This window comes from Lissotriton vulgaris, chromosome 1_1, assembly GCF_964263255.1.
Source record: "Lissotriton vulgaris chromosome 1_1, aLisVul1.2, whole genome shotgun sequence".
Classification (NCBI taxonomy): domain Eukaryota; kingdom Metazoa; phylum Chordata; class Amphibia; order Caudata; family Salamandridae; genus Lissotriton; species Lissotriton vulgaris.
The window spans coordinates 1,471,009,259-1,471,023,366 of NC_141685.1; positions in this window are offsets into that span (position 1 = coordinate 1,471,009,259).

A 14,108-nucleotide genomic window follows, 5' to 3' on the forward strand; every position below is an offset into this window, starting at 1 on the left:
CCCTAGAGTGCAGTCATTCCTGCTAATGGCTATCATTGAGAGTCATGCATTACATATAGGTTTGTAAATAGTGAATTACATGGATATTTTTCACCGAGGGGTTCTGAGAGACATCAATTGTATGAGAGTGAAGCTCAATTTGTCTATGATGTCACTCCGGACCCCAGGGTGAAAAAGATCCCCGTAAAATAAATAAATTCACTCTTTGCCCAAATACAATTTTATGTTAAGTATGCCCCCCAAAATCATTTGCTACTGCTTTCAACCCTAACACAAGTGCAATGGAGCGATAGAAGAATCATACATATCACAGCCTCTCTTTCCTGACCCAAGTGTGAAAAGAAATTCCTTACCTGCCATCCTTAACCAACCACCAACATCTTCCCTGCCTTCTTTCCCCCGCCTGCAGCTGTGCTTTCTACATTCAATGAAAAGAGACAAGCACTGCTCTGCTGACAGACTCTCCCTGTCAGTCTGGCCTGGAAGGCCTTGCTGATGTAGCATCAGTGGTCAATAAGTTTTGTTATCAACTGTTGCTACGCCATAGAGGTGAGGTACCAGAAGTAGAATCTCGGTAAACAATCGAGGCTTCCTATTGATGACAAGCATACAATAATATATTCGTTTGTGTAAGTAAATGTTGGCAAGCTGCTAGCTTGTATTTACAAAGTAGCACACAAGGAAGTGCACAGTAGCATCTCCAAGCCTGCCACAGTGCATTCCAACTGCTGTTTGCAGGTCGTCTGGTTGAAAGTGTAAATCAAAGAATGGATAACCCTGGGGCAAAAGGAAGTTGCACATCCGAAACAAAGCACGAGTGATTACTTCCTTGTTTCTCCAAGAGTTTATTTATTGCAATAATATTCATCCAGTCGGAACAACCTCTGGCACAAACACGTAAAAATCAGCAGCTGTGATACAGCCATCCGCATACGTACTTGGGGCCAATAAACTTGATTTCATTAAGAAGGCTGACATGGCTGTCTGCAGGCAGGGCTCTGAGAAAGGAGCTGGGACACGGATGGCCAGCTGCAAACAAAGCATGTTCCTAACTTAAACGTGCGCCTGCGCATTGGGGGGAAAAACACATGTAGGGCTTTTCTAGGGGTCCATTAATCAGATTTTTTATGCCTACTGGACTGATTTTCTTTCCTTGGTGAACTGTAGTCTTGAAAAATGAAAGCCACCATGTAATCGAAAAACATTTATAGGGTGATTGATTTTGTCCCAGGTTTAAAATAAATTGATAAATTAAGAATGCTTTTGTAGTCTGCTGTAGCATATATATCTGCAAAAGGAAACACTATTTCATGCATGTATTTATTCACATCTCTCCAGAGGTAACGGTGTTAAGCAGCAATTTACAATTTGATCATTCTCTCCTTCTCTGCGAGAGATGCGGGGGCCTCAGTTCTCCTGCCCCCCAAATTATTAGTTTATATGAAAAATATAGACTGTGATTGTGTCCGAACAGATGTTAATTTGCTTTGAATGTCTAGTGGAGATATTGCAACATGGTATTTCAGCGTCCCAGGGGTACTCCACGGCCTAGACCCTGGGGACAGTAGTTCATAGTGGGCTTAAAATAGTTGACGGAGCTCAGATATACCACGTATAGAAGGTGCAATTAATTATAGGACAATAGAATGGATGGTGCAAAAGAAATTACAAGTAAAATAGAATGGAAAATATGTAGCAGTAATCCTTCACTTTAAGACATATTAATAAATATGCCATTCTACCAGGAAATAACACACTGATCAGTCACTCAGAATTTTTTAAATATACTATTTTGTTATAATGGCACAATTATTATAGTTCTGATCTTCCATACACTTTGCAATAGCCACTGCTGAATATTAAGGAAAAGTGTATTGTTACTTAACGAAATTCCATTGATGTACTTTAGAATTTCAAACTATTGTTAATGTGCCTTGTCGTCTACATAATCTGTTTTTGAGACTTAAAGTCGATTAATCGAAGGAAGGCGAATCATGGCCCTTACTCCAGAAATATGTTCAAAATAAAAACGGAATGATTTTCCATAAACGTAAAAATCATGCCACACAGGTGGCTCAATTCATTGTCCAATTGGAACTTGGGGAAATGACGAGGTCATGATAATTCCCAATGACTTTGAACGTAGCCCAATTTTGACGAGATGAATTCTTCTAAATACAGCGCTAAATGCTGACATTTGCACAGGTGCTAGATGCACTACAGCAATTTATTGCACTAGACAACATAGAATGTGACATTTATATGGTTGGCAAGCATTATCAATCAATAGTTTGCAACATTTATAATGTGGCAGCCATACTGTTCAATAGGAGTAGCCTCAAAATCAGGCATTTTGAAAGTAAGTCGACAGCCAAATTCAACAACTATTGGTCTGATCACCGATATTGCCGCAGCACTTTGCAATGTATTGCCAGAAAAAAGGGTCACAAAGGGGTTTTAGGCCCGTTTGCAACAGCAAAAAACGTGTGGCCCGTGCACCAACCATTTTTTGTGAGTCACTAATCAATTAGTGACTCTCAAAATAGGGTTAGTGACTCGTTATTAGGAAGGACGTTCCAAGGGCGTCTCTTCCTAATCGCAACTTCAAAACCTATGTATGAATGTTTTGCAACCGCAATTGCGGTCGCGAACAACTCTCAGAAGGGTGGTAAGGCACTCGCAAACGGGAAGGGGTCCCCAAGGGACCCCTTCCCCTTTGAGAATGCATGCACAATTATTTTTTAAGGGCAGGCAGTGGTCCTCAGGACCACTGCCTGCCCTTAGAAAATGAAGCTGAAAAGTTTAATTTCTATTTTTTAAATGCATCATGTTTCCCTTTAAGGAAAACAGGGTGCATTTAAAAAAAAAAGCTGCTTTATTTAAAAGCAGTCCCAGGCATGGTGGTCTGCTTACCCCAGGGAGAGCTAGCCATTTCCAAAGGGGTTGCCATTTCATGAGGCATGCCAAATTTCATGAGGCATGTCATTTCATGAGCCATTTCCAAAGGGGTTTCCATTTCATGAGGCATGCAACTTGCGACCCCATTGGGAATTGCAAACAGTGTCTCAGACACTGTTGTACATATCATTTTGTGACCAGCTAATTTCGACTCTGAGTTTGTTGCAATTTGTGAGTCGCAAAATGCTATGGTCGTACACAGGGTTCTATTTTGGTGTTCTCTAACGTACTTCCAATGGCTAGACTGACGGCTCCGAATGTGGAGTAGCCAATGAAGTATGTGCATCAGGGGCTCACAGTATCACAACAACAACTGGGGAGTGGTGGGGCAGACTCCCGCGTCCTGTGGGAAGCGCCATGCTTCCTCTTTTCAGCCTAACACCTGTTGGTGCTCCTGCTGATACTATAATGGACTGCCAGCAGTGGACACAGTGGGCAGGGTAATTGTCCAAAAAGAAGAAACTTTTTCAATCCCTGCATTAAGAAAATTAACGTCATATATGATAAGATAATTACCAAAAAATGCTTCTTCTAACAGTGCAATAAGAGTGGTGGTGGGTGAGACTATAACATTTCAAGATTCTCAGATAGGGACAAAGCTTCAGATTTGTCCCCATATGAACTTTAAGATTGATCCTGGATATTCATTGTTTGCTTAACCTTTAATCCTGAAATGGTTGAAAATGAATTGTTCTATGCCTTGTCTAACTTTGTACTAATAATATCATCAATATTGGCATATGCCAGAATAAGAAAACAATTCCATTTAAAATATTTACTTTACTCCTATATTTTCTTTTCTACTAATGCCATGCACATTTAGCTGTATTTTGTTTGTAACAAACAACGGTTAATCAATACATTTGTTTCTATATGCAAAATCAGCAGTACATGCTCCGCCAAACTGCAATATTAAATGGGCAACAACCTTAAATGGTTTCTTCTTTTTTCAAACAAGACTTCACTCGTGAAATTAGGATTTTCACTTAATTACGCTAGTTATCGATTTGTTTTGTTGGCTTAAGTAACAAAAAGGAACTTACTGGCCTTCAGTTAACTTCCTATCGATTTAAGGGGTATTTGATATGCTTGTTTAAAGGAGTTCTTTCATATCTATCATGGATTTACAGTTGTAAAGGGTGTTATTAGTGGAATTCTAAGAAACCATTAAAGGTTAGGGACCAATATTTAGAAGAGAAATAATGGAGCTGTGGGGAAAACATTACTAAAATATGAAAAGTACTTCATGTTTTCTACCTGCAACTTGAGCCTGGAGGCATATTGCAGCTTGCCAAGAAAACAGAGGGGCACGAATCCCGACTACTGCTTACCATTGGTTGGCTTTCCTTGTCACTCTCATTTGCATAAATCTTATTTGTGTCCTAGCTTGTCTATCGTGTGTTTGTTCTTTCCTTGGAGTATTAGCTCTATACAATCATTTTGATTAGCTACAATTGCTACTTCCACTGCTTACTTTTCAAGCACTATTTTTTCTTTAGTGTGATGGACTCCTTTAGAGTGCATGCGATCTCCGAGCCGTCTTACTCGTGTCTGTCTCTGCCACTGAACTCCATGTTGTTCTCTGATGGTCGATTGCTTCTCCCCACCCTCCTCCCTCTTGCTCTCACCCCTGTGCTTCTCCCCATTGCTTCCCCGCTGTCGCCATCCATGTTGCTTGCTCCCAGCCTCTGTGTTGCTTACCCTCCTGTCTGCAGTCCATTGCTTTTGACTCCCCTCCAGCATTCTTCCCCATTGCTTTCGGATCTTCTGCTGTGCTGCTTCAGCATTCCCCCCACCTTCACCTGTGTTGCTTCACCTTTCGCTAAAACCTTCCCTATGTTGAATCACCCATACCCACAACCTCCTCTGTGTTGCGTTCAGTCCCTTGACACGCACTTAAAAAAATACAATTTTGCCCATTTTTTGTTAATTACTGATCCAACTTTCTGAGCATTGCATTAGTGGGCGAAGATTCCACAGTTATTAATAGACACTAATGTTTCTACTATGTTTAAAAAACAATAATGTTTAGGTTGACTTGAGTAAGTCTTTAGGCCTACTTGAGTTTTCAGATTACTCATTTTTAATGCGTGTGGTTTCTAGTATATGACAAACTCATCTGCCCCCTCCCTGCCAGTGTATTGCAAAACCTCAATTGTAATTTTCGCAGTTTAATCAATAATATGAAGTCCACTTTGCACAATGGTCTTACTTGTAGTGAACCATTTATAAAATGTAACGTTTTGTGGTCTTCATGCTCCTGGATAGAAATGATTTAAAAAAGGTGAACAGATTGAAGGCCATTTCCTTCATCAGACTTGTTGTTTATATTCGGAGTGCGATATTGTTTAGGTTCTAGGCCATAGTACCGTGTATTCATTAGATTTAAGACAAATGTCAACATTTCCATGTGATGTATTTCTGTTTGTTTAGGTTGTGATATGTAACTTTCCCTGTCAGTCCACAGTGACTGCACAGTTTCATTGTCTACAAAGGTATGTACGCCCATCATATTAGGAACAAGCCACATTTCTTTCCATATTACCTTTGAGGCAGACCATGTCAAAGCCTTTATTAATTAATACTAAGAATCATTTCAAGTCTTCCTTTGGCCCCTTACAGAACACACACAATGCACATTTTAGTCATCACTCTGTACATTGAATGATTCTCAGATTCTCTCTTGAGCGGACCTTATGACAAACTCTCCTTGATTCTTATTCGCTTTGTGCTACACCGTATATGGTGCTGACTATTTAATTCGATTGGGGCTAAGGGGCTCATTATGATGTCATGCGGACATCAGTCCGCCCGGCATCATAATGGTGATGGGACTGCCTGCCAGACGTGCGGCGGTCCCACCCGCCCAATTAGGATGCGCCCTCCACACTGGCGGGCGCATCCTGGCCTTTCCAAATTGCGGATAGTGCTGCTGGCTGCAGCACTGTCTGCAATGTGAAAATGCCACGATGTGCATTTCCAAGCACAACATGGCAGGCACATCATGGTGCCTGCCACCTTGTGCATGAAAATGCAAGGGCCCCCAAAGCCAGTCTATGCCTGTCTTTTTGCGGCGGGATATCCGCTACAAAAAGACAGGCGGAAGGACTCATCCTAATCAATACGGTGGTGCTGGTGTCCTAATGATGCCCTGGTTCCAGGTTCCGCAAGGCAGACGGAAAAGGACCAACATGCGTGACCAAAGTGGGCAGACTTTCTGTCCGCTGCGGAATCAATGTGATTCCACCCACCATCCTAATTTGGCGGTGTGTGAATCCCATTGGGATGGCGGGAGGATCGTCACCGCCAGCCCGGCAGTGGCGATACTCCCGCCATAATAATGAGCCCCTTAGTTTCCACTGCCAATGACATTTACGTTAATTTTCTTCTAAGCATTTTGAAACGTATTGACCAACTAATGCCTTTTGCCTTCTGTATTGATTCCTAATGTTTGAAAAACCTTCATGGTTTTGTAAATCCTGTCGCTTGTGCATTTTTCCTGGGAGGATTTTCTTTGTCCTCTGGGTGAATGTTATGATTAATGTAGGGCACTCATCTCTAGAATAGACTCACACATAAGCTCTGTTCCATCCATTTGCCCTTTTGATGCCAAAAGTGCAGACACATCCATGGAAACTTAAAGGTCCTCCATTGATAGCATAGGCCTAATTCTCAGATTGATTTTCAAAATATTGTCGTCAGAATAGATGAACACAAGACAGCAAAGTAACAGAGAGTAACAGAGTCCTTCCATCAGAATGAAACACCAAATATATTGTGCCAGGTGTTTCCTTACTGTTGCAGTTGAAGGAATGAAAAAGGCTAGACTTAGTGCTCATGTCATTAGATGTCAGACAGACTAGGGGTGGGTGAATATTGCACAAAGTGCATTTCGCTAGATGTCCATATGAAAACTGTATGCAAGGACATATCTCACATACAAGAGGCTTGTGGGACAGCGCTTAGAGAATTGATCAGTAAAACATTTTTCCCAACTGTAGCACACATCAGTTTTATCGTTTCAATGAGACATTTTCTCCTCAAACCAGTCAGTGGCAAGTGAAATTATATGAAAGGCAAAACCACTCATGGAGAACAAATAAGTGATATAAATATGTAAGCCCAAAATGTGGATTACGAGTGATTAAAACTACTTAATAAACATTTTACACAGAACTGACGCATACTCAAGGTATTTTTCTTTTACATCTCTCACCTTAGAGAAAAAAGCATTTGCCAGCTACTCACTCTTGTCTGTAGTAACCATGTGCAGGACTATTAGATTTGTTGTTGCATATTTGTTAAAATGTAAAGTATTATACAAATTAATAAGGTGCATGTATGGAGGATATCTGCAAATGATGTTTCTTTTACATTAAGAGATAAACAGTTAGAAGACACCTGGTGGTGTGACAGCAGGCATGCACAGATCTTGGTGGACGTATTAGAATTATTTTTGTCAAAAAGGAAAACCATTGCAAAATGGCTGTCTATGTGTAGGCATGCTTGTGCATGTGAGCTGATGCGCAGATGGCCATCTTACAATTTTTTTGTTTTATTTTATAATTAATTTTCCCTTCCAAGATCTCTAATGGCCATTTTGTAAATGGTAAATTAAAGACTAGAGTAAGCAGGGCTGGCGGCACTAAATCGGTTCCTGAGGGTGGCAGTGTGTGTCTGGTAGGGCTCTGCCTAGCACGGTCATGCATCCTCGGACTGCGGCACATTTTTAAATTTGTTTCTAAAATTGATTTTTACTGTGTTATTAAATTGCTCTAACCTTGCACTTACTTGCGGGGGACCGGAGCGGTTCTCAGCTCCTGGTGTTCTACTCCCACTTCTACCCGCCATCTTGAGGGTAGCCCTGAATCACGCTCTAGTGGTTGGGGAAACCCGCTCAGGGCTCCATAGAAACAACGCTGGAGCGAACGTGCAGTGGGCGTGCGCAGAGGGCGCGCCGGCGTCGTGCCGAAGGCAAGCCCGTCTGCGCCCGTCCGCGCCAAGGTAGCGCCCAGTGCCAGTTATGCTGTCCATCTTCTCTATGACGGGGTATCCTGTCAGAAAGCTGGTTCCACACATTATTCCAGAGAGGCTCTCCTTCATATAGGTGAATGCCACGCTAACAAGGGGACTCTTGGGTTTGCTGACTCAGCTCACCCATTGGGTGATTTCCTTGTTGGTGGTCTCCTATTTTGTGGACTTCTTAATGTGAGGTCTCTGCCAAAACATAGTGTCAAAATCCAACTGCTGGTGGAAACGGATGTATGACGTTACAACGCATACATTTACAACGACCTACCATTACAACGGAACTTTTACAACGCAAAAACTTTTACAACTCATGTATTTACAACGCATTTTTTTACAACGCAGGTACCTTTACAACGCATACCATTACAACGTAAGTATTGGTAAGTATATATTAATTTTATAATCGTAAATTAATTTAAAAAAATATAATTTAATGTAATTTAATTTAATTTAATTTAAATTAATTAATTTAATTTAAATTTAATTTAAATTTATTTTTACCCTGTACCCCTGTACCCCAAAAACTAAAAACTGACCCTGAACCCCAAAAATACCCCTTTACCCAAAAACTAAAAACTGACCCTGAACCCCAAAAATACCCCTTTACCCAAAAACTAAAAACTGACCCTGAACCCCAAAAATACCCCTTTACCCAGAAACTAAAAACTGACCCTGAACCCCAAAAATACCCCTTTACCCAAAAACTAAAAACTGACCCTGAACCCCAAAAATACCCCTTTACCCAAAAACTAAAAACTGACCCTGAACCCTAAAAATACCCCTTTACCCAAAAACTAAAAACTGACCCTGAACCCCAAAAATACCCCTTTACCCAAAAACTAAAAACTGACCCTGAACCCCAAAAATAACCCCTTTACCCAAAAACTAAAAACTGACCCTGAACCCCAAAAATACCCCTTTACCCAAAAACTAAAAACTGACCCTGAACCCTAAAAATACCCCTTTACCCACAAACTAAAAACTGACCCTTAACCCTAAAAATACCCCTTTACCCAAAAACTAAAAACTGACCCTGAACCCCAAAAATACCCCTTTACCCAAAAACTAAAAACTGACCCTGAACCCCAAAAATACCCCTTTACCCAAAAACTAAAAACTGACCCTGAACCCTAAAAATACCCCTTTACCCAAAAACTAAAAACTGACCCTGAACCCTAAAAATCCCCCTTTACCCTAAAACTGAAAACTGACCCTGAACCCTAAAAATACCCCTTTACCCCAAACATATAACATTTAAAATATAATTATATACTTACCAATACTTACGTTGTAATGGTATGCGTTGTAAAGGTACCTGCGTTGTAAAAAAATGCGTTGTAAATACATGCGTTGTAAAAGTTTTTACGTTGTAAAAGTTCCGTTGTAATGGTAGGTCGTTGTAAAAGTTGTGTTGTAAAGGTTGTACACCGGTGGAAACACATGAGCTCGATGTCCTGTTCATGACAGAGACTTGGACTCGCCCTGATTGCGAGGTTGATCCTGGTTGGGCTTGCCCGCCTAGTTTTAAAATTCTTCATCTCCCCAGGCCAAACGGAAGAGGTGGTGGGGTGGTGGTCATATACAAGGCCTCCTGGCAGATAGGGACCATCGATATGGATTTGGTTAATAGATTGTAGCTACTTGGCCTGACTATAAAAAATGATTCAGGGCTTATTTTTACTGGGGTTATCTGCAATAGACCTCCTGGGGCTTTCAGTGTTCAGCAGCAACAATCTCTTTTAGCCACCCTCACTAATATGGCAGCCACTCACCACAAATTGATAATTCTGGGGGACTTTAATCTGTGGCTAAATGGCTCCCTCGACTCTGGGTTTTTTAATTTACTTCACTCATGTGAAGGCCTTGGCCTCTGCCAGCAAGTCGCGGAAGCCACTCACAAGGAGGGTCATCTCCTTGATTTAATTTTCTCTGATCCCCATTTGTTGCACATGGGGGAAATTCTGCCTATGGACTCGACAGACCACTCACTAATTAAATTCTATGTTAAACTTAACATTGCTCAGACCCGGGTCCCGCATGCTACAACGGAATATCTATGCAGAGACTGGAATGCTCTTGCACGGCAGAGGACCTCTGACTAGGTGTTCAAGGTCGTAGACTGCTTCTCCTTGGACAAGCAAGTCAATGACCTCGGCTTTGGACTCTTACGCCCCCCTCAAAAAACACAGCTGCGAGGGCAGAGCTTCTGCCCTTTGGTTTAACGACACTTTGAAAGACCTGAAATTAGTATGTAAACAAGTGGAGAGAAGATGGAGGCACAGATATAAAGAGACAGACAGGATGCTTCGGAAGCTCAAAATCCTGGATTATAAGAACTTGATTCGAAAATCTAAAGCCGACTATTTCTGCTCCGCGATCTGTAACGCCGCGAACAGCTCTAGGAGTATTTTTAACATACTGAATAGTCTCACTAGTCCTGACTGTTCTAAGAATTCAATATCCCCCTCGCAGGAACTCTGTGAGAATTTGGCTAAGTTCTTCAGAGAAAAGATTGAGCTAATCATCAAGGATCTTGAGGATTCCTCTGAGACCAGTAGTTCCCATGCCCCGGGGGATTGGGCCTCGGAGGAGGTGGATAATGGCCCCATCTGGCAGCCTATTGATCAATTATCGGAGTTTCCGCCTCTAAAGGAGGAGGCTTTCAGCAGGCTGGCATGGGGTATTTCCTCCGGCACGCCCATAGACCCGGTCCCACACAAGATCTGGAAGGAGTATGAAGAGGAATTATTCCCTACTCTTCGCCTGATCTGTAACCAGTCACTAGCCAGTGGTATAGTTCCCTCACACTGGAAGCAAGTCCTGGTATCCCCTCTGTTGAAAAAGCCATCCCTGGATCCTAAGTGTTCAAAAAACTACAGGCCTATTTCCTTGCTACCTTTTCCTGCAAAAATTGTTGAACGCATGGTTAGCAAAACCCTTTCTAAACATCTGGAGCAGCATTAGCTGTTGGAGGAAGTTCAATTTGGATTTCGGCCTGCCCATGGGACTGAGACGGCCCTGGTGACCGCTATGGATGAGCTTCAAAGGCGTGCAGACAGGGGACAGGCAGCAGCTCTGATCCTGCTTGACCTGTCTGCCCCCTTTGATACGGTTAACCACAAAATCTTATTGAGAAGATTGAGTGAGGCTGGGGTGAAAGGCTGCACCCTGCATTGGTTTCGATCCTTTCTGCAGGATAGACAGCAGGCTGTGTCCCTCCCCCCTTTCCAATCTGCTTTTTCCCTTGTGCCGCACGGGGTTCCTCAGGGTTCGGCAATTAGCCCTATTTTATTTAATCTATACTTAAAGCCCTTGATTACGGTCATCAAATCTTATAAGATCAATACTATAAACTATGCAGACGACACACAGTTGATCCTCTCCTTTGAGGGTGAGGACTCGACACCGCTGGAGATGTTTCATGAGTGTCTGCGGGATACGGCCGGCTGGCTACAGAACAACTCCCTTCAATTCAATGTTGGAAAGACCGAGGTGCTCTTCTGTGCAGGGAACAGGATTCCTCATCACTTCCCTGGTAATTTCTGGCCTCCTGAAACATCGATCAAAGTTCGACCAGTAGAAACTGTCCGTAACTTGGGCATTATGCTGAATAACAAGCTTTCCATGGAAGCTCAGGTTGCGAAAACAACAACCTGTTGCTGTGCAATTATTAGGTCCCTTCGGAAGATCTTGCCATTATTACCTTCTCATGCGCGTGCTCAAGTGGCAAGATGTACAATCCTTAGCAGGCTTGACTATTGCAACGCCTTCCTGCTTGATTCTCCCAGTTTCCTATTGGATAGGCTTCAAAGAATTCAATCAGCTGCAGCTAGGTTAGTTTTAGGGCTGCCTAGAAGATCGTCCGCGTCAGCAGCTCTGGCTGAACTCCACTGGCTCTCTCTGAGGCAGAGAGTACAATTCAAGTCTCTCTGCCTGTTTTCAAAGCTCTTCATGGGATAGGACCCTTAGCAATGCAATCAAAATTTGGTTGGTACACTCCTACCAGATTGCTTCGTTCTTCATTGGCTAGACTGGTTAGAGTACCTAGGTTTAGGAAAGCTAGGTCAGGGGGAAGATCTTTTGGGGTGGCAGAGGCCAAACTGTGGAACAGTCTCCCTTGGGAGATTAGGCACATTAGGGAGCTTCTCCATTTCAGAAAATGTGTAAAAACTTGGTGTTTCCTAAGCCCTAGTCACTTGTGCCTAGCCCTGACACACTCTCCTACCTCTCATGTAGCCACCAGCGCCAGGATGCCTGCAAGGTGATAGTGCGCTTTATGAGCTGAATAAATAATAGTAAATAAATAAATATAGATAGAATCGTGCAGACCAGTAGCAGTGCACAGCTGTAGGGCCCTCTCAAACCCACTAAAGAATTATAGACTATATAGTGGTGATCTGAGGGTGGATTAATGTAGTATTTTTCTTTTGTGTTGTCATTTTATGTTATCATTTTGTGAATATGTGGTGTTGCACATCAAAGTTTGCGATTAAACTGCACATGAAATTGAGTATAGTATTCATTAAGGACTTTGTATAGTACCACTAACTATGCTTTGTCACCTATGAGTGCTTTGGAAGTTAAGTACAAAGAAAGGGCATAGCATGCTGCAAAATAATTCATTTGCCTAAAACTGGTGATGGAGAAATGATCAATTATTTGACAGAGATAGCCTAGTAGAATGTATGCCTCTACAATGATGACAAGCCTTGAAAAGAGCCTGAGTTATGGTTGCCTGGGTGAAAACGCAAAGCCAATGTTAAGCACCTGGCCGAGCAGTACTTAGGATCAAATTGATAAGGTAAGTCATGGAAAGAATAAGACTACCCAAATATTGAAGGGAAGAGTTGAGCCATTGTGGAGCCCCTAAATTTATGGTGATGCTTTTCTTGAATCATTGAGAGTGTAAGGGTAGCGTGCCTGAAGGTGCGCACAATGTCCATCATATTTCTTGTCTTTGTACAATTAAGTTGACAATAAGCATCAACTGGTGAGCCTGAGACTTTTAGTTGCTTGGTATGGGACAAACAGGTTTGAGAGATACTTGGGTGAGTGGTCATGGAACACCTTCTGTATGAGGCAAAGAGTTTTAAAGGTCCCTCCTTTTTTAACATGAATTAAAAATAAATGTTTGCCATTTCAGAAGAAACAACAGGTGGGCTGCAAAGTTGTTAACTCTGAAGTTATGAGAGAAATGTGATCGAGAGACCAGTAACATTTATGTCAAAATTCTATGCAGTATAGGACAACTGTGAAAATATGGGTTTTTCGAGAGCAATGGATCATCAACAGATCCCCTTCTAGCAGTTGTACATGGTGAAAGGCTTTTTTTTAGACCGCATATATCTAAATATTAAATGGGAGGGTTAGGCTGTCGAAAGCAAACTTAATTGTGTCCTTGAACCACAGTATTTAGGGGTGCCCAGTTATCCTGGTCAACCTAAAGAGAAAGGGGCTTGATTGTCAGAGCTGAGGAGCAGACTTTTGGCTTTTTCAACTTTTATGAAGATGCAATTATTTTGCAAACTTTGATGAATCAGAGAAAGAGGTAGTGGTTTAAGCTGAGACATGTACATCTTCAACCATAACCCTGAGATGGAACTGTGTGTCATTGGTGTACATATTATAAGCAATCTTGTAGAAGTAAAGGCGATCATCAATGGAGTAATGTAAATATTAAATAGTACAGAAGAGAGTGAAAGGTGCTGAGGAACTCCAACTTTCATGTCAGCTATTCTTGAGAGGAATGGGCTGAAACCAATTCAATGAGTACCGTTTTGCTGGAAGGAAGGAAACCATGATAATGCTGTTCCACTAACGGTGGCTGATATAGACTGCCTTTAGCTTGGCAGTGAATAGTTAAAGGTGACCAAGAGGTATAATAGGGTCAGTGCTTGGGGTAATCATATTCCAGTGAAGATAGTAGTTCTTCCTCAGATTGGTCTCAATAGCCCTGCAGGTCTGACGGTGATTCATGAAGTCATTTGTCTTGAAGTGGGAGGACATGTGGCAGGTAATGACACTTTCAAATACATTTGCAAAACAAGGGAGACCCTGCCTGAGTATGTATTTGTTTTGATTAATAGGGATTACAGTGGGTCTCTTGAGAACTGGTTTGA